At 37.1% G+C, this 20096-nt stretch overlaps 1 long non-coding RNA gene across 1 annotated transcript; it reads right to left on the reverse strand.

The window, feature by feature from the left end:
- Window positions 1–492: 492 nt before the first annotated feature.
- Window positions 493–16425, reverse strand: LOC117022415 (uncharacterized). The gene is made up of 3 exons (XR_004423044.1): window positions 16345–16425; window positions 9927–10024; window positions 493–916 (listed from the first exon to the last, which is right to left on the reverse strand). It is a non-coding gene; the product is annotated as an uncharacterized LOC117022415 (long non-coding RNA).
- Between the last annotated feature and the right edge of the window lie 3671 nt (window positions 16426–20096).

Consider the following 20096-nt stretch of genomic DNA (forward strand, 5'->3'; position numbering starts at 1 on the left):
GAGATTGTAAATTCTAAATTATGAAAATGTGATCTGAAAATAAAATAATAACCAACTTAAAATTAAAGAGTATGTTTCTTTTTCCAAATTTGCTTTGCCTTTTCACATTTAGTTTGGACTCCTCTGCTACTTTCTCTCAGTAAATAAGCTATTTTAATTCACAGATAATATTAAAAATATAACTGTACCAAAAGAAAACAACACTGAAAGTTACCGCGCTACAAGCAAAACTAAATTATAGTGCTTCAAATGGCACCAACAATCAGAGATTTTTTATTTTTTAATTAATTCATGGGTTTTTGTTAACAAAATAAAAGCTTTAGCTTTTTATATATGAACAGAGAAAATATGTGCGTAGACGTACATTGTCCCCTTGTCACCTTGACGGACAGAGATTATTATTAACAATAGTGTAATACAGGCATACAGAGAGTCTGGAATTCTGTCTCTGTTAAGATTTAGATCCTGCCAGTGCGTAGCAGCTGTTTTAAATTTAAGAAGACAGGAGTGAGTTAGCGACATTTTGTAAGAAATAAATGAGCCCTCAGCACACACCAATTGCTGGTAAATTCAGAAAATGATAAACATTTTTCCTGGAGCAAGAAAGGAAGATGGGAAACACACCTGCAAAGACTTATTTTCAAAGCAGAAAAGATGTTGCTCTGGAATGGAGACATTTGCTGAAGCTTCTCCATTATTCTATTTTCACCTTTTTCCCAGTCTTTTTTCATTCAGGACAGGCTCCTGACATCAGTTGTTCTCATAAAATTTTAGAGATCCTAATTTAAATAAAACAAAACTCCAAACTTCAAAATTCAAAAGTGTCAACTTCAATTTGAAAACCTAAGTAATTCTCCATAAACATTTTGCTCAACATAATTTTCTTCTTTCTTCCTTTGGCCCATGATTTTTTTTCCTGTGAAAATAGCATCAACATTTTTTACATGATGAAACAACAAAAATCAATCAAACAAATAAAACCCATCTAAAGTTATACAGAAAACTGAACACTCTGTAAGCCCTACACTAAAGGGGCTGCTAGCACAATATGAAAAATAGAGAGTATGTTTTATGCTTTATCCTACAGTGAGCATTCTAGAGAGTTGGTGAAAACTTTGAACAAGCCTCTTTTTTAAGTCAATTGTGTGAAATTTTAAACTACCAACTTTTTGTATTTTTAAATATCACATAATTGATGTCACTGAAAAAAAAATTGTATTTCTTAATAAATCTAATTAAAACACAAATTCTCCCAAGTTGCCATTTTAGTTTCCTGAAATAGATCTTTGTGTCTGTCACTTAACCTATATGTATAATACTGTTTATTTCCTTGTCTTAAATCATAATTCAAGAACACCTATGAAAAGAAGGATCTGTATTCAGAGATAAAGTAAAAACTGAGATTAAAATATAGAATAGTAATGTAGACTATATTTAATATAATCAAAATACACTCTTATGCCATAATGTACTACTAAAATTAGATGAATATCATCAAAATAGCTCCCTATATTTATGGTTTCCAAAACTTTGTGTAGGTTTTTGCCATATTCAGGAATATGATACACACACGCATACACATATCCCTCCCCCCCACACACACACATGCATATACACAGAAAACACATAGGCTGAGGTAAATGAACTCAACTGAATTGATAAAATGCATTTTAGGTCACTTTAAAGCTACATAATAAATTAAAATACTGTATTTTCTGAAATAAATCCAGCCCAAGCTTTATGAAACTGTTTCAGTATAAAGGAGATATAGATAGATAGATAGATAGATAGATAGATAGATAGATAGATAGATAGATAGATAGATAGATGTAGATATAGATATAGATAGATATATAGATATCAATTATTCCTTATAATGAAAATTAGAGTTATAAACTTTAGATAGTAGGGGAGGTAAAAAAATAATAATAAATAGTAGTAAAATAATTCTTATTACCATGGTTTATAGTACTCCTTCCAAACATGACATGAGGATGTGAGGAAAAAAATCCTTTATGATTATGATCATAAAAACCAATCATTACCTCCCAAACCACATAAAATTAGAAACTAGAATTAAAACAACAAATAGGGGAAAAAAACATAGGATGCCACTTCAATGCTGTTCTTTCATTTTGATAGCTTTTTTTTCTTTCTATTGCTCCTGGGGCTGAAAAAAGTTTATCCTACATTATTACCATTTCTGTATAAAATTTGGGTCTGCATATGGTCTCTCGCTTGTATTACAAGATCCTTGCTAGTGGAGGATACATTTTTACTTATCTGTCTGCCAATATTTTGTTGTGCACACAGAAGTTCCTTAAAATGAAATTTAAAAAACAAACAAAAAATAACTATAACGTGTTTTGTCCATAAACTTAGTCACAAAGACATAGTAACAGTTGCTTTGAAGGGAAGAATTTAAACAAAATTAAGTAATAGGAAACAGTTGTTAAATCCTTTAGCTAGTGTCTTGAAGGGGCAGCATGATAACCTTTGATGTCTAGTTCAAGTCTTGAATCTGCAGGAGCAAAACCTCAGAAGCCCTTAAGCCCCAAACCATGAAAATCCAATTTTGAATTAAATAAAAAGCATTTTGTTGGAAATGGTTTCATACATTAAGAATCCCTGATGTCTATCTTCTACTAATTTGTCTTTAATCTTCTGGAAAAGGAAATAATTTTGATATAATCTACATCATAAAACATAACACAGTAACTTAAAAATATGCAACAGTAATTATTGCTATTAACTAAATATTGGAGAATTTTAAAGCTATAAAGAGAGTTTAAGTAGACAGGATCAGAAACAATTTAAAAGATGTCAGCATTCTGAAAAGAATAAATATGCTCAGAAAATCTTGTTAAATTAATATTAAATGTATGTTTTGTTATATATTTTAATTTCTTACAAATACATTTAAATATGTGAAATTAGGATTTATATTACAGAATAAATGCTAATTTTTCAAAAAGTAGACTTACATACATCTATTAAGTATATGTATTTATTCAACATACAGCAATCATTGCTCTTGCAAGATACTGTGATATTGACATATTGCTAAGGCATTGATTTTCAAGGAACTTTCAGTTCAGTAGAGGTGATAAGATAGAAGGAAACAAGTAATAATAATATACAATATAAAACTAAGTATTACTAAATTTCAGTTATGACTATAAGTTTTAAATAAACACTTAGCAATTTAAACTTGGCAATGTAATTATGAGCCATGACCAAGTAGGTTCATTAAGTGAATTAGTACATATAAAGTTCTTAGAACATATGTAGTAAGTGCTACAAATCTGTTAACTATTAGCTACTTATTCCAGAAATGTAAGGATGATTCAACATTATGAAAAATATCTAGTTTATACATTAACAATTTAAAAAGAAAAAAATGCTCGTGTAAATATATACAAAAACACATTTGATAAGCTTCAGCAGCAACACCAAAAACCAAAAACCAGCAACCATAATGCTAAAAGGCAAATGGCTAAAGCCATCATTATTGAAATTAGAAAATAAATAGGAATACTGTATCTACTTGATCGACCAGTGGTCAGTCATCAGGCAGAAGCCACACCAGTTATTTTAGCAGAGAGAATTTAATATAAAAAAAATATTAACCAGGTACCAAATTATTTACAAAGTAGTTTTAAAAAGGAGAGAGGTCTTGGGGTCTCGGAGGTAGGAATTGTGGAAAGCAGCTACCACACTATGATTCAGTGGGATTAAGAAGAGAAGTTGGATTTATTAAAACTTAGGAGCCTGGAGAAGGGCCCTTGTGGAAATGAAAGTCACCTCTGATATCTCTGAGTGGGGGGGGTTGGGGTGGGTACAATGAGGTCGTTTCTACACATGCTGGAGAACTATTCCTGGGATTCTCCTGCTGCTACAGGAAGGAACTGCTGCTGCCGAGATGAGGAAGCATTGGGGGGATGATCCTCGTAAGAACGGGGGAGCAAACAAGAAGCCCGAAGAAAACAAACAGGAAGGAACAAGTCCCTTCCTCCGTCTCCAGCCTGTGATCTCTCTGCCTGTGAACTCTCCATCAGCTGTGTTTAACAGGGAGCCAACTTGCAAAGTGAAAACAGGGTTTGCAAAGTTCCAGCCCCAGCATCACAGGCATAGCATCCAAGGGTAGGTTTGGCACGAAGAGATAATAGCTTAATAAATGACACATTTGCCATCATAATTGTTATTCAAAATTGTTTTGGAGACTTAGGCTAATGCCAAAGATAAGAAAACAAAATATTCAGTATAAATACTAGGAAGGGAAAGAGCAATTCATTTATTTGTGAAAGATGTTATTATATCTGAAAAACCTAAGAAACCACGTTAAATTATTTTAAATATAAGAGAGTCGGGTAAGATGACAGGATATAAAACAAATATACAAATGTAAATGCATTTTTCTCTGTACTTATTGCATCAGTTAACTTGGTTGTGTAACAGAACAACCCTAATATTGCAATTGCATATAATAGCAAACATTTATTTCTCACAAATAGTCAATGAGGGCTGAGGGCTGTTTTGGGGGACACTCTTCCATGAGTTTCTCCTGTTTCTACCTGTCTTGCTGGGTATGCCAAGCCTTCGAGACCCTGATTATTTTTTTACCCTATTTCTCAAGATTGTGTTTGCAGTGAGCAACCTTGAGAGAGGAGTTAATTTCCACCTCTGGAACAAAGAGCAGGCTTGCTCACTGCTTGTTATGAATCGATGGGATTTCATGTTCAGTGTTCCTCTCCTGTAATGTCACCTGCTATGTGTTCAGGCATCCATCTGGGCACCTTCACATCGCCAATGTGTGAATGGAGACTCATGTAACCCAACACAAACATGCTGACCCTCTGGCTGCTATCTTTTGTCTCTGATCCAGGAGTTAAGTGTCTTCTGTCAGCATCCATGAAACTGGCAAGTTAATATCTTAGCTTGAAAGTAAGGTAAAATATGAGATCTTCACAGGTCTCAATCAGAGCTTTCTACAATTGCTACCTCTGTGACCACAAGATCTCTCTCTCTCTTTTTTTTTTTTAAATCAAAGTGTATCAGGGTGACAATTGTTAGTAAAGTTACATAGGTTTCAGGTGTACAATTCTGTAATACATCATCTATATATCACATTGTGTGTTCACCACCCAGAATCAGTTCTTCCATCACCATATATTTGATCCCTTTCTCTCTCCTTTTAAAACCTCTGTGATTAATTTGGCACCTAGTTAATATTTCTTTGATTGCTACACTGCTCCAAACTATGGGTTGGCTACAGGTCTGCTTCACAAGCATCCTCATTCCAGGATCTCGGCTAGTGGGGCAGCCCCTACCTGGAAACTTTAATGCCACATAACAGAAGCTCAAGGCCAAGTATAATCACACAACTGAATTTAAGGCTTCTGGAGGGATATGTTTATGTTATGTTTACTCACATTATTTGGCCAAAGCAAGTCACCTGGCCAACCTAAATGAGGATAGAAAGTATGCTTCATCTTTAAGAAGGTATAGCAAATTATATCCAATGAACATGAAATGTATTCTTTTCTTATTATAGGGGGAGTAGACAATGACCAATAATACAGTCTACTAGTGGTAACCTTTTAAATAAAGTTGGAAAATAAAACCCTCCTTTTCATAATAGCAAAAAATAAAAAAATAAATAATAAATAAATAAATACTATAAAAAGAATAAATTTAACAAAAAATTACACTATATACATGAAAACTTTTTTTTCTTGAAAAAACATAAAATAAAACTCAAAAAATGAAAACTTATACCATGTTACTAGAAGGAAATATAGGACAATTTTTAAATTCCTTTTTAATACATTTTAATGCAAATTGAATCATACTCTTATTTTTTGGTGTTCTTTAAAATAAAAATGAATTATATGTCATGGGCCAGCGGGATCATTCATGAGAAACTGTTAAGTGATAAAGCAAGTTATAGAAAATGTGCAATATAATACTATTTTTATAAAATAAAAACACTACATATTTATGTAAATGTGAATATGTTTATGGGAGCATGAAGAATGGGGTGGATAGGTAACTTGACTTACCTCAGAGGGATGAGTTTATAAGAGACTAGCGGAATAATTCTTTTTTCTTTTTGTATCTCTGCATTGTTAGACAATGGAGTTTAGTCCAACAGTAAATAAGAAATCAGAAAATCTTGAAAATATTTTAAATCTTGTGTACGTTTCCATGAAAGATGGCATGTTTTAGGCTACTGACAGAGGTATATGCATAGCAAAATATTTTGCTTATTGGGCTCAGGTATGAGGAGAAACTAGGCAGTTATCTGCCATCAGCATCACTTTATTCTTCAAAACCAGGTTGTCACTCTTGAAAATGTTACTCATTAATTTTTTTCTATAAGTCAACTGAAGATGGCAGCCAAAACACAAATCTGATAAGGCTCACTTATTTATCAAGGTTCGATCCAGGTTTATTGCAAACAACAAGGCTTCCACTTTTTTATGCCTAAAAACTCTGATCAAGGAACCATATAGCCCCTATTTCAGCTTTAATGACATTTAAATCAGATTCACAGATTCACGGTGTATATTTGCCAACGGTGTATATTTTTGTATGAGTAGAACTTATTATTAGAGTTCAATTCTCTGCAGTATGTAATATTAAATATAAGAATACAATAAGAAGAAACTGTAGTGGCTGTGAAGATTTTGTGTAAAGTAGTCCTTTTAATCACTGGAGGACCAAACTACAACACTGGAGAAAATCTCAGGAACCTATGCATTCTATAGTGCTGTCAAAAGTTTACTGAGAAGATATTTTAAAGCTGTTCCGGAAGTTTTCTTTCTTGCATTCTATAGTTAGGCATTTGAATGCCTTACCTGCTGATACCACACTTTAGTTTTGCAAGAGATCCGATCATGGCTTTTTCTTCCTATGAGTTGTATGCATATTCTGGCTGCCTCCAAGAGCTTTGTGCTACACCATGTGTGCATGTGTGACTTGTGGAAGAAAGAAGCTGTTTCTCAAGGCTTTGGGTCTACAACCAAACCTAATAATATCTTTGAAGCCCTGTCAAAATTCTTCAGGACAAATGAACTTTACAAAATTGGTAGGAATGTACATTCATGCTGCTCCAGTAACACGGGATTCACAGCGAGGAATTCGTCAGGGGAAAAAAAATCAGTTATTCAGTACTAAGCACCTAAAACTCTGCCCAGCAATTTATGAGAATTAGAATTATTCATATCATTATGAAAGTAGCCAACCCCATGAAAAGTGCTAGAGTATATACCTTATTTTGTGAATGTTTGAATGTTCATGACAAAGTTCTTATGTTCTATCCTGAAGTTATTAGCTATCAAAAGGAAGGCTCTTTGGCTGAAGAATGAAGGGGTCTTATTTTTAGAACATCAAGGAAACTACCAATTACTTCAGACTTTCAAAACTAATAATTTTCATTGGTGCTGGCCAAATTTGGCAGATATATTTAGAATTCTGTATATGGAACCTGAAATATTAAGAGATAAACACGAATATTAATATGTGTTAAGTATACTCCAGGAAATTATAATCAAAATCCAGCTACAGGGAGAACAAACTACAGCTTGAAAATGGTCTCTTTTCTTTCTGACTTAATTCTTAAAAGGGATTTCAGGGATAAAATGTAAAATATCATCTAGTCTGCTTTCAAGATAAATTCAGGTAATATTTTCCTGATATTATGGCAGAAAATTCAATTTGGAAGTTTGTGAGGAAATTTTTACTCCCTAACGGTGTATATTTGCCAAACAATCCCCAAGAGAAGATTTGGGAACAAATTTGATTTTGTTGTAACTTCCAGAAAATAATTTGGAAAAATTTTGGTTAAAGTAGGTTCTTATTTTACCCAAAATAAGTGAGCAGGCTTTGTATGCCCTTATCCAATTTTTGTTAACTATATTTGTGAAACTTTTTAATTTAAATTTATATTTCTGGCTCTGAAAACAAAGCAGCGTGATAGGCTTAATGTTAAAAATGGCCTTATATTGTGTTCTTGCTTCTACCACCCTTCCAAACTCTTGCTTCCAAAGAAAGCTCAATAGCCGGCTCAATACGCACATAAAGTCACATAACTAAGATAAAAAATGTAGGTCTCAACTTAAAAGTTAAATCTTGTTTCTAAAATACAATTGCTTTTATTAATTTTAATTGTTATATTTAATTCATTCTACAATTCAAAATGGAATCAAAGGAAACCATGGTTTTGAATGAAGGAAGTAAGTTAAAATGATTCTTGCCTCATTTTTTGCTACTTCAGGGAATACACTCTTATCTGTAGCATTATAGAGCTGATTGCAATTTCCTGTATATGCTGTGTATTTTATGCTTCTGTGCCTTGTCAGATTATGCTTTCCTTCCCTAAAACTCACTTTTCCTCAACTTGTTCACTAAGCTAATTCTTCCTTGACCTTCAAATCCCAGATCAAGTAAGTCACTGACGCTAAAGAGCCTGGTTCAGGTAGAGTGGCTTTTCTTCTGTCCTCCACAACACACTACTCAACCTTTCATCCTAGTATTTTCCCCAAACTGTGCACTCTGGGGCTATTTTATTTTATTTTATTTTATTTTATTTTATTTTATTTTAATGCAGTCCCTCTTAGAGTGTCAGTTGCATACTGGTCTCTCAATATATAATGGTTACCTAATATTTGTAGATAAATACATGCAGGTGTACTAGTCACAGAGAGTAAGTAGAGAGGAGTCAATGATTAACTAGATAGTAGTGATGGTGGCAGTCAGGAAAAGCTAGACAGAAGAGGTGACAACAAACAGGATTCTAAAACTGAACGGGCCATGCCACATAGAGGACGAAGTTGAAGGAAGCATGAAGGGATAGAATCTCAGATAGGTAAAGAGTATGTAAAGGGAGGGAAGGAAAGAGGGAGGAAGGAAGGAAGGAAAGAAGGAAAGGAAAGTAATAACAAGGAGGCAAAGAAGTATGAGGAGATTCAAGGCAATGGGGAGTGGTGGAAACTGTAGTAAACCAGACGGTACATAACTCATTTAAAGAGGGGAGCCATTACAAGGCTTTTATACATGCTTTTCATATAGGAATCTGGAGCCTAATGTTATCATATCTTCCTTTTTAAGAGAAGCTCGCAATTGGATATGAAACCTCCCAGTTTTCGGATAACGGTAAGAAACTTAAAGTCCTAACGCAGGCTAGAAACACGTGTCCTTGGGCTGAATTTATCTAACAACTTCTGTTTTATGCCTATAGCAAGAAACATGTAAACGGTGGAAAACAAGCTGCCATGACACACCAGGTCAGTGGTCATTTATGGGAATGATCTAGAAACAACCATTTTTATCTCTGTGGCATTTCCCAGTGAAAAGCAGTTTCTGACGAGAGTGTGCTCTCATTGCTAATATTCTGCAACAGTGTGAGAGCACTGCTGAATTTGTGGGGAACTCTGAGGAATTTCATATCCCTGAGTGAAATGGAAAGATCTGGAAAAATCACTCTAGATAGTTTAATTTCACGCTATAAATAAGTCACCAGAGAGAATGTAAAGTGGGAACAATAAAAGACCCAAAGTCAGAACTTTGGAGGAACACCTACTTTCAGGGCACTAGAAGAGAAATAAAGGAAGAACATAATACCAGTAAGGAGAGTTTGCCATGGAAACTGAGGGAACAAAGCCATTTATTAAAATTATGCTCAGGTTATTTAGTATATTTGTTTTTATTAATAAAATGACATAAAAAGTAATTTTAATAACTATTAAATTATTTCCTCAGCATTCTTTTGCATGTAGGTTCAAGAGTTAATATTCCCTGACAAATAATACACTATGAGCAAAGAGATCTGAGGCTAGTTTTACATCTGCTTTACTTTAACCTTTCTACACAGGAAAAACAGTCTTGATGACTTTGCCCAGTTTTTAAACTTGGAATTGTCTTACCTGGAACTGAAAAGTGCTCACACACGATGAGATGAATCTCGTGGTGTTGAAACTTTGGAAACCTGGCATGGAATTTTCTTCTTAGATTTGAAATTCACCTAAGAAAGATCTACACTTAGTACACAAATATGTGGAAGTGTTCAACCTCATTACCAATCCAAGATATACAAATCAAAGCAGCAATAAGAGAACCTGAATAGTTTGGAATAACGCTGGTTTCTAATGCTGGCTGCTTTGATATTAGTTCTACTGTGAAACAGTGCTGGAGGTTCTAAATTGGGACAAACTCTATAGAAAAGTAATTTGGCAATGCATTTCAAGAACCACAAAATATCCTGGCTCTATAGTTTTGGGAATTGGATTTGAAATCTGTAAAATAAGGGGGGGAAAAAACTACATGTATAAGTGTTTTTGTGTCACCTTTATTTACAAGATATTTAGTGTACCTAGAATGGCTATTAATTAGTTCAGTAGCTTATTGAGGTTGGTGTCCCTAGAAGCAGAGCCTGAGATGGGTGTTGTGCAGTGATTTAGTGAGAGTACTTGCAGGTAAAACCTACAAGAGAGTGAGGGACCCAGGATGGGACAGAGGAAGAAGCAAGTTGAATATGTGGGTTCAGCTAAAGTCCAGCCTCAGCCTGAGTCCACAGGGAGCTCTGCAGTGTGAACAGCTCCATAGATTGTCCCTTGAACAAAGGTCTGGCATTTTGTACAGTGTCAGTCATTGGCTGACGGGCAAAATCATTCTTGCATTTCCAGACGAGGCAGCTTCTCTCACTCTGGAGAAGGTTTCAGCTCACAGCACCTGGTGGATGGAGGCACTGCTCTGGTAATGGGGGTCTGGACACTGGTAAGCACCCCTCTCCTCTCCATGTTGGAGACTATGATTGATAGGACAAATCCTGCTCAATTATAAAGTTTCGTACTCATATAAGGCAGAACTCCTGGACGCCAGTGAGGTTTTATCAGCATAACCTTATTTATTTTGCTTCTAGGAACAGAATGCCCTTTTCTCTGCAAATGGCTTCTTCCAGTGGAAACTGCTAAATGGTTTCTTCAATATTCCCCATCCCCTTCTCTCCACCCCACCATCTACTACCACTCTGCCCAGAAATGGCTAGCTAAAGAAATTGACAAGAAAAAGAGTGTGTGTGTGTGTGTGTGTGTGTGTGTGTGTGTCTCGGGGGGTGACACTGGTACATGGAAGGCAGAAGTGTGGCTTTTAGTGGTTTGAAAACTAGACTGCATTGTATTTTGCCATGTATAATATGCACTTTTCTGCCCAAATTTGTGAAGGAAAAATAAGGATGCACATTATACAAGGGTAGTTCTAATTCTGTATCTATACAAATGTTTTAATTCTTTTATTTATGCTTATGAGTTAAAAGTGTAACTCTAGAAATCAATAATGATATCCATATGCAAAATAATATCCTGGAATATGATAATTTGTTTTGTTGAACTTACGACGAACTTGCAATGAGGAAGAATTCTTGGCCTTCTATGATGCATACATATCGAAAATTTGTTATCAGTACATAAAATTTCTTCTACCTTGTCTCTATTCTTGTGTTTTGTAATTATTTGTTACGTAAAATTTCTTGTAAATGCTAAGATGCATCAAATGCTTTATAATACAAAAAACAATACCTAAATGTAAACAAATAAAAATTTGAATTAAAAAATTAAAATGAAAGATTTTTCCCCTGAAAGTTTGGGCCAAAAACATGGGTGCGCATTAAACATGGCAAAATACGGTATGTCTGTTTTTCTTGTTAGTGCCAATCTGGTGTATCACAGTAACAGAATGGGTGAGTCAGAAGCTTGTCCAGTCTCCTTTGGGAGCATCTGCCCTGTTTTGGTTTAAGCTATGGAGTGCGTGACTTTTAATCCAAAAATGTACTCCTTTATGCACCCCATTGAATGATACAGGTAGTGGAGAATCTGGCTGGTCTTTTGCATATGGTTTTCTCAGCTTTAGTTTCCACTTCTTATCTTTTTGTTTATCTTCCAGGGAATTTTAAAGAGAAATTGGGAAGAATCTCAAAGCGGTCAGGAATGGTCAGTCTTCTGCCAAGTTAATTCAGAAGAGTTTTTAAATGGGGGAAAAAGCTATTTGCACATTTGAGAATTTCTTTTGAGAACTCTTTTAAAGTGATGTCTTTTTACTAAAGACTTTCTGTTTAAACCAGATATTCTTATTTCTATATACACTTTAGAAATTAATGATAAATATGCAAATTCAAAAGTAATAAGTGAAAAGCACTGAGGCTTTTCCAGATGAAGCCTTAAAAACATTCAAAAGACAAGGAATTCAAGTGGAACCTGAGATGATGGAGAAGCATAAAAACTCAGGAAGGACTGAAGTGATCAAGTGCTTATGTTTTTAATTCAAATCCCCATTCTACCACTGAACATCTGTGACTTTGGAAAGGTACTTTCTCTTTCCAAGCCTCAGTTTCTTCAAAAATATAATGGAAATGATACTTCTTTACTCCCTGGGGCAGCTTGGTGGTGGTGAGGGCCAGGGGTGTTTATCCTGAAGGCTCTAGAGTCAGAATGCCTGGATATTAATGTTGGCTTCACCACACACTAGCTGTATGACCTTTGGCACATTAGCTCCTCCATGCCTCAGTTTCCTTTTCTGAAAAATGAGCATAATAAGAGTACAAGGTATGATCACAAAATACGGTGTTTAAATAAAAAAAAATTATTACAGTAAAAGACACATTGCCACTAATCCCCCTCAAAATACTCCCCCTTGCTTCGAACACACTTATCTCATCATTCTTGCCACTTTCTGAAATAGTTCTTAGAAGTCCTCTTTCATGAGTATCTTTAGTTGCGCTGTTGTGGCTGCCTCAATGTCCTGAATCATTTTGACTTTAGGGAAGAGTCAGAAATCGCATAGTGCCATATCCAGTGAATAAGGTGGAAGAGGACATACCATAACATTTTTATTTGACAGAAATTGCCATATAAAGATCGGACAATTAAGTTGGCGAATTCATCCTAGAAAAAGTGCTACATACCTCATTGCTGAATATCACTACTGTCACCTTTGAAGTACTCCCCTTGGGAAGCTATTCACCGACACCAGCGCCTAGTCCACCCTTCAAAGCAATTTTGGAACTCTTTTTCTGGAATGGCCATTAGAGCTGTCGTATGTCCTTGATGTCCTGAATGTCATCAAAATGTATTCCATTCAATATTTCCTTTATCTTTGGGTAAAGAAAGAAGTCATTGGGGGCCAGATCAGGTGAATAGGGAGGGTGTTCCAATACAGGTATTTGTTAACTGGATAAAAACTCCCTCACAGACAGTGCCGTGTGAGCTGGTGCCTTGTCGTAATACATGAGCCATGAATTGTTGGCGAAAAGTTCAGGTCATCCAACTTTTTCATGCAGCCTTTCCAGCACTTCCAAATGGTAAACGTGGATAACTGTTTGTCCAGTTGGCACAAACTCATAATGAATAATCCCTGTGATAAAAAAAAGGTTAGCAACATTGTTGCAACAAGTTTCAGAACTTAATTGTCCAACATTATGTACCAGAAGCGTTGTGTGACATGGAGCATTGTCATGATGGAGGATGATTTACCACACACTTTCAAACACACCTTCTCTCAACCATAGCTCACACCGGACTGACTACACCGAACAAGTTGAAACTTGTCACACACTGTTACCGTGTTTCCCCAAAAATAAGACCTAGCTGGACAATCAGTTTCAATGCATCTTTTGGAGCAAAAGTTAATATAAGACCCAGTCTTATTTTACTATAATATAAGACCTGGTTATAATATAACATAATGTAATGTAATGTAATATAATATAATATAATATAATATAATATAATATAATATAATATAATATATACCGGGTCTTATATTAGTTTTTGTTCCAAAAGATGCATTAGAGCTGATTGTCCGGCTAGGTCTTATTTTTGGGGAAACATGGTACTAAGTTTCCACACGCCGCTTCCCATATTGAAAATCCCTTCCTTTCAGCTGGATGACACTCAGCAGCAACATTCATTGTATTGTTTGATCACAACGAAAGGCTCCATGTCATACATCCCTTCTGGTATGGCAATTTCTGTCAAATAAAAACATTACAATGTGTCCTCATCCACCTTATTCACCAGATCTGGCACCGTGCAACTTCTGGCTCTTCCCCAAAGTCAAAATGACCATGAAAGGTAAATGTTTTGAATTGATTCAGGACATCGAGGCAGCCATAACAGCGTAACTAAAGAGACTCATGAAAGAGGACTTCCAGAACTACTTCAGAAAGTGGTGAGAACGATGGGATAAGTGTGTTCGAAGTGAGGGAGAGTATTTTCAGGGGGATTAATGGCAACGTGTCTTTTAATGTAATAAATTCTTTTTTATTTAAACATTAACCATATTGTTTGATCACACCTCATACTTATCTTCTAGGAAGTCATTTCAGGATTAAATTAGTTAATAGCGCTCAAATGCTTAGACGAATATGCAGCACATAGTAAGCATTAAAACAACATTGGCTACTAATTTGTTAGATATTATTATGATTTTTAAATTAAATAATGTATATAAAGAAAATAATAAGTGTTCAATAAATTCTATAACAAGGATTTGATCTGTATATATTTCATAGCAAGGGGTTTATTCTATATAAACACCAACTAAGTTTTTCCAATTTAAGGTCATCATCGTTTAGAGCAAATGAATCCCATCACATGACAAGATAACGAACACCTTATGTATGAAATATTGACAGATCTCTTTATTTTTGTATTATTAATATTCTGGATCTTCTTTCTTCATTTCTTATTCAAGAAATACACAATATTCTCTTAGCATGATGGATCATACTGACAATATTGAAAACAAAACAATCAGCAAGAAACAGGCTTTAATAAAATTAGCCCTCCTGTCCAAGAATGAGAAGGAAGGAAGGAGGGAAGGAAGGGAGAAAGAAAGGGGAGAGAGAGAGAGAGAGAGAGAGAGAGAAAGAGAGATTATGAGAGTAAACAAATAGGACATAAAAATAAAATGGTTTCATAAAAATATTATCAATATGTAGCTTAGAAACTGAATAGATGGTATCTCCAATTGATCTTAGAAGTTAGTCAACACTGATTCAGTATTACCTAGGCTAAAAGGGTATTAGAACACCACCTCATTTCCAAGCAAATGCACATATAAATTTTCTTTTTAGTAATTTCATGACTTAAAGTAAGGCCTTGAAATCCATTTACAAAAGATAATGTAAACACATTAAGTGTTGAAATGTGTCTTCAAGATAATGATTATAAGATAGGTGTTTCTCCTGTAATGTAATCTGCGTTGCCTTACAAGACTTTGTGCTCTGCAAAACCATGTACTAAAGTAATGGAGTTTATGAAGAAATAAGGTTGGAGCAGTCCACTCAAAACTATGCAACTTTGTAACCAGAGCAGTAGAAAAACAAAAATTGTTCCTGGAACAATAACCTCAAGAGCCCAGTAAGGCAGCTCTCAGAGAGTCTAGAAAATGCCACAGCAGAACAAAAGACTGGCAGTGTTGGCAACATTTACATTAGAGGAGAGCTGGCAGGGCTGCGACAGTCCAGGAGGAGGAGGGAGGCTGGGGGGTGACTGAAGGTAGGCCCTCGGGGCTTCACTTCTCCAGGGGGATTGCCTCGGAGGCTGGTGATGTTTATTTTTTTAAAAATACAATTTATACATTCCTAGTGCTCATGTGGTAATCAAGCTGAGTTTTCTTTTTCATTTTCTGCTGAAGGTTATAATTTGATTGCTGCTATAACAGTGCCCCTTGACTGGAAAAAAGACCGTGAACCAAAGCACTTTCCTGGTTCTACAAAACTCATTTCCTATTGATCAACTGCATGTGAATTAATTTGCCTTGTAGGTTATCTAATGTAACCAAAATGGTGTTAAGAAATTTTATACATTTTTTTAGAAAAATTACAAAGCAACTTACTAAGGAATGTGTTGCTTTTGACTACCTGAAAGAGTTACAATTTGAATTAAAGTGCTGAGGATCTTTGAGGTAACTGAGAAATAAGCAAAACAGTGAGGTGATGGAGCCAAAATAATAATAGAAGGGATTAATACTTCGATAATAATATCTAATGCATTTCTGGCACGGTCTACGTGCTTTTCATGGATTAACCCAGTTAATCCTCATAGCCATTTTTATAAGGGAGGTTTTTACCACCTCACTTTCACACCTAAGGAAACTGAGGCACAGAAAGGTTAAATCACTTGCCCAGCATCATGTAAGTGGTAAAGTGGGGTTTGAACCGAAGTACGGCCCAGTCTCTCTGCCTGCAGACTCCTGGTGAATCCCTGAATTAGGCAGATGTAGCTCTCCCCAGGCATGGGGAGACATATATTAAGAGGGAGCAGTTGTGAGAAAGATTTTAGTTACCTGAAGCATGGAGGAAGAGAGAAAGCATGCTGGGCAGACACCGCAGCTTCCCTCCTGTAGTAGTTTGTGTGCTGTCATCTCCCACTCCTTGTTCCTCACAGATGCCAGCCCCAAAAGTCCTGTGCTTTTTCATGCTTTCATACCAGCCCTGGCTCCTGGGAGGAAGAGAGTGTAGCGTTACTTTGGTTAAAAAAAAAAGTAGATACTGGAAGAACAGTTTGACTATTTCTCTAAAGTACAAAGGGATCTTTCTGGGGATCTTTGGGAATCTCCAAATGCATTATTAACATTTTCCCAACTTCCTTCTCTCCTGGGGAGGTGTCAGGGCGGGGGGCATGAAATGAAATAAATAACATGAAATAGAGGAAGGACTGTTGAATAAAGAGAGACCCAGAGCATCGAGGAGGACCCGCGTGGCATTCCAGCAGGGAGGGGGAGGAGGGTCTCTTAGGTGCAGGGAGCTTCAGGTTAACTGCAGGCCCCACTCCAGGGACAGGCTGAGGAGCCTGAGGAACTAAGTGTCTTGGACTTAACATCCATGGGTCTCTGCTCTTTTTACCCGCAGCCTGTTTCCAGCTGTTTCCAACTTCAAAAAGATTAAAGGATTGTGGCTCATTGAGGAATTGGAGAGTAGGAGGGTATTTATGGCTGATCCTAAGGCTTAGGAGTCAGAGAAGGAAGGAAACCTTGATCCCAAGAAACAGGTGGGTACAGTGGAAATCAAAGCAATGGGACAAACCCAAGAATTCTTGGAAAAAAAGAATTAACCCAAAGCCAAGCAGCAGCCCAGGGGACAGCCATCTAGAGGCCAAGGCCCTGCAGTGATCCCACACCATCCTGGGGAGGGGGTGGTCCCTTCTTTAGGAACTGCTCACTCGGTCATGGGAGCGAGTGGTCCCTGTTTCCATCATGTGAGAAAGATGGGGAGACCCAGGAGACCCTCGGGCCTTGCACAAAGGACAGAGATTCTGGAATCCCATGTTAAAACTGGACGGCATTTCCCAAAACAAATATTAGGGTGTGTAAGCACAAATGATGTAACAAAGGAAAACCATTCAAGGAACCACTTTTAGCTCAATACAGTTAAATGATAAGGCATATGGGAAAGAGAACAGATATAATGGGAAAGACTGGAACTCGGTTTTATCAGAGTTGATTCGTTAGTCACCAGGGATGATGTTTGGCTATGAATCTAGGATCAGTGCTCAGGAAGTCCATGTTACGAGGTTTAGAGATGGGAGTCAGGAAGAACCACCCAAAGACAGGAGATGGGCATTTCGTTAACGGGAGCCGGCAGAGGGGTGGGGTTTAGGTCTGCATCTCCCCAGCTGTGTCCCCCTGACCATGCTCACGGCACTGACCTGATGTGCTAGTTCACAGGGCAGACTCCTGGGCCCCTTCCCAGACCTACTAACCCAGGACTTCTGGTGGCAAGGCCCAAGAATCTGCATTTTAAAATGCTAAAACTTTAACATTCTTCTACATATTAGTACTGGAGAACCACTGGCTTGGTTTTTATTATTTATCATCTAGAAATTTGGGTGCCTGGATAGTAAATGAGAACAACGATCCAATTATTTACCATAACCATGAGACTGAGCATCCATAAACAAGCCATAGCGTTATAACTGAACCGACCTCGTTACGATGGCAACGTCCCTAACACACCTAAATGTTATTTTGCTGCATAGTAATTAGACGTAAATGTGAATCCATTTCCCTAAATGATTGTGATTCATTTTACTTCAAAACATTTTTTCCCAGCATTTCTGCAGTCAGCAGGAGAGAGAGGCATGAGCCAGAAGGGTGTTGTAAGGACACAGCTGAAGAATACCAACTCCTACTAGCATAGGATTTGGGAGGTTAGGACTGCTGTTTCCTACAGGTGAGACAGGTAGTGGAGAAACAAGAAGTCATAACCAATCTCTTTCTTTCCTGGATAGAAGGTAGAGCCAGCCACTCACCAGTCTCGGTTTTCATGTCCCAGATAAGGGCCCTCTTAAAGCCCCAGGTCCCCGATTCCTTCCCAGAAGACCAGCATACTCATCATTGAACTTTCCAGAGCCCTACTCCTCCCTTCCCATGGCCTGCCTGGAGGGAAGGATGGTTGGATAGACCATCATGAGCAGTACAGCACTTCCAGCAGTGCAGGAAGATTCACATCCTAGGACAGAAGAGTCAGATGCTGTCCGGTCCAGACTTCTCATTTTGCTGGTGAGAAAAGAGGCTTTGAGAATTGAAATGACTTACTCAAGGGCACAGGATTCATTCCAGGCAGCTCTGCACCTTGGAACTCCTCGCACACTGTTGTTCCTCCATTTCCATCACATGCCTGAGCTGGGTTAGCTCTGACCGGGCAGAAGGTGAGCAGGTCACTCAGGAGAAGTGTACACCAGGCACAGCCGGGCCTGTGAATAGCTTCCTGCTCTCCCTCCCCAGCCCCTCTTCACCATATCACTCCTCCTAGGGATCACCCCATTTTACTGGCATATTTAAATCACAACTCACTTAGAATCAGTATTGGCAGCAGAATCTTAAGCACTTGCAAAATTAACATGGCACATCTCTTACTCTCCATTTGGCTGATTATGGACCATCACTTTTTGACTCCCATTTGTTATTTTCTAGCAAATGTTCTTACCCATTGTGGCCAAAGGGACCAAAATTAAATTCCAACATTGCTTGTGTTAACTTTGAAAGGCTGAGGTAACGTAGCTTGGAAATAAAACAAGTTTCTGGGGACAGATGTTACTCCACTCAGTCCAGTCTGGTTAAATTTCTATGCTTAGGTCATCAGCAAGGGCTGGGAACTTCCTGGGAGATTAGACTTGGTCCCTACCAATGAGGGCTGTTTCCAGGTAAGTTTAAGAGTTGTACAGGAGTGTCCTCAAGTCTATCAGAACCTTTACACTTAAGAATAGCCATGCTCCATAAGCGCCTGCTGGAGAAGTTTGGAGGAAAAATAATCAAATCGCTAGTTACTTCTCCATCCAGTTGCCAAATAGCATAGGGAAGCATGAGGGCATATGTTTTTAAAAGTCACATCTGTTCTTCTCTATAGGTGAGTTTTGTTTCAGCATGACTAAGTGGATGTGAAGATGTCTAGCTGTTAGTTGAAACAGGTCCTTTACAAGAGTTTATCCTCAGCCTGAAAAACTCCCAGAAACATCACATGAGTATGCTTAGCTCCTGTCAAGTGATACTCGGTTGCTATATAGGGGAAAGGGAGGCCTCCAAGTACCCGCGTTCCAGCCAAGAACGAGCAATTTGGCAAGTTTACCAGGGCAGACTCCTAGATAATTCTTCTAAAAGTTGTCCTGGAATGGTGAAAGCTTTGACTCTAAAGACCTTATCCAAGAAATCCCCCAAGGTCCCATTCCATCATGAACTCTACATTTTTCTTTTTGGAGCAGCTAAATGTTCCTGTCAAGAATAGACCCCATGGTTGCAAGGAGAAGAGAATGACATTTTTAGTGGGAATTCAGTCATCACTTCAGTCCTCTGCAAGAATGAGGGGGGTGGGGGAAGGTGTTCGTGGCATATAACCAAATATAATAGTTTTAGCTATGCGAAAGTCTTTATACATCTTGGAATTTTTGAAGCTAAAGTTGTCTGTGCCAAGATATACTTGGGCAATACAACCTGAGAAAACAAAGTTTTAAATAAAGCATTCTGACATCTTTTGCTAATGACACATGCAATTTTGTAATCGACCAAACTTATGACTTTCCTTCCAGCTTGAGAGAGTCCAA

The sequence above is a fragment of the Rhinolophus ferrumequinum genome, chromosome 5 (genome assembly GCF_004115265.2).
Source record: "Rhinolophus ferrumequinum isolate MPI-CBG mRhiFer1 chromosome 5, mRhiFer1_v1.p, whole genome shotgun sequence".
NCBI classification, from domain to species: domain Eukaryota; kingdom Metazoa; phylum Chordata; class Mammalia; order Chiroptera; family Rhinolophidae; genus Rhinolophus; species Rhinolophus ferrumequinum.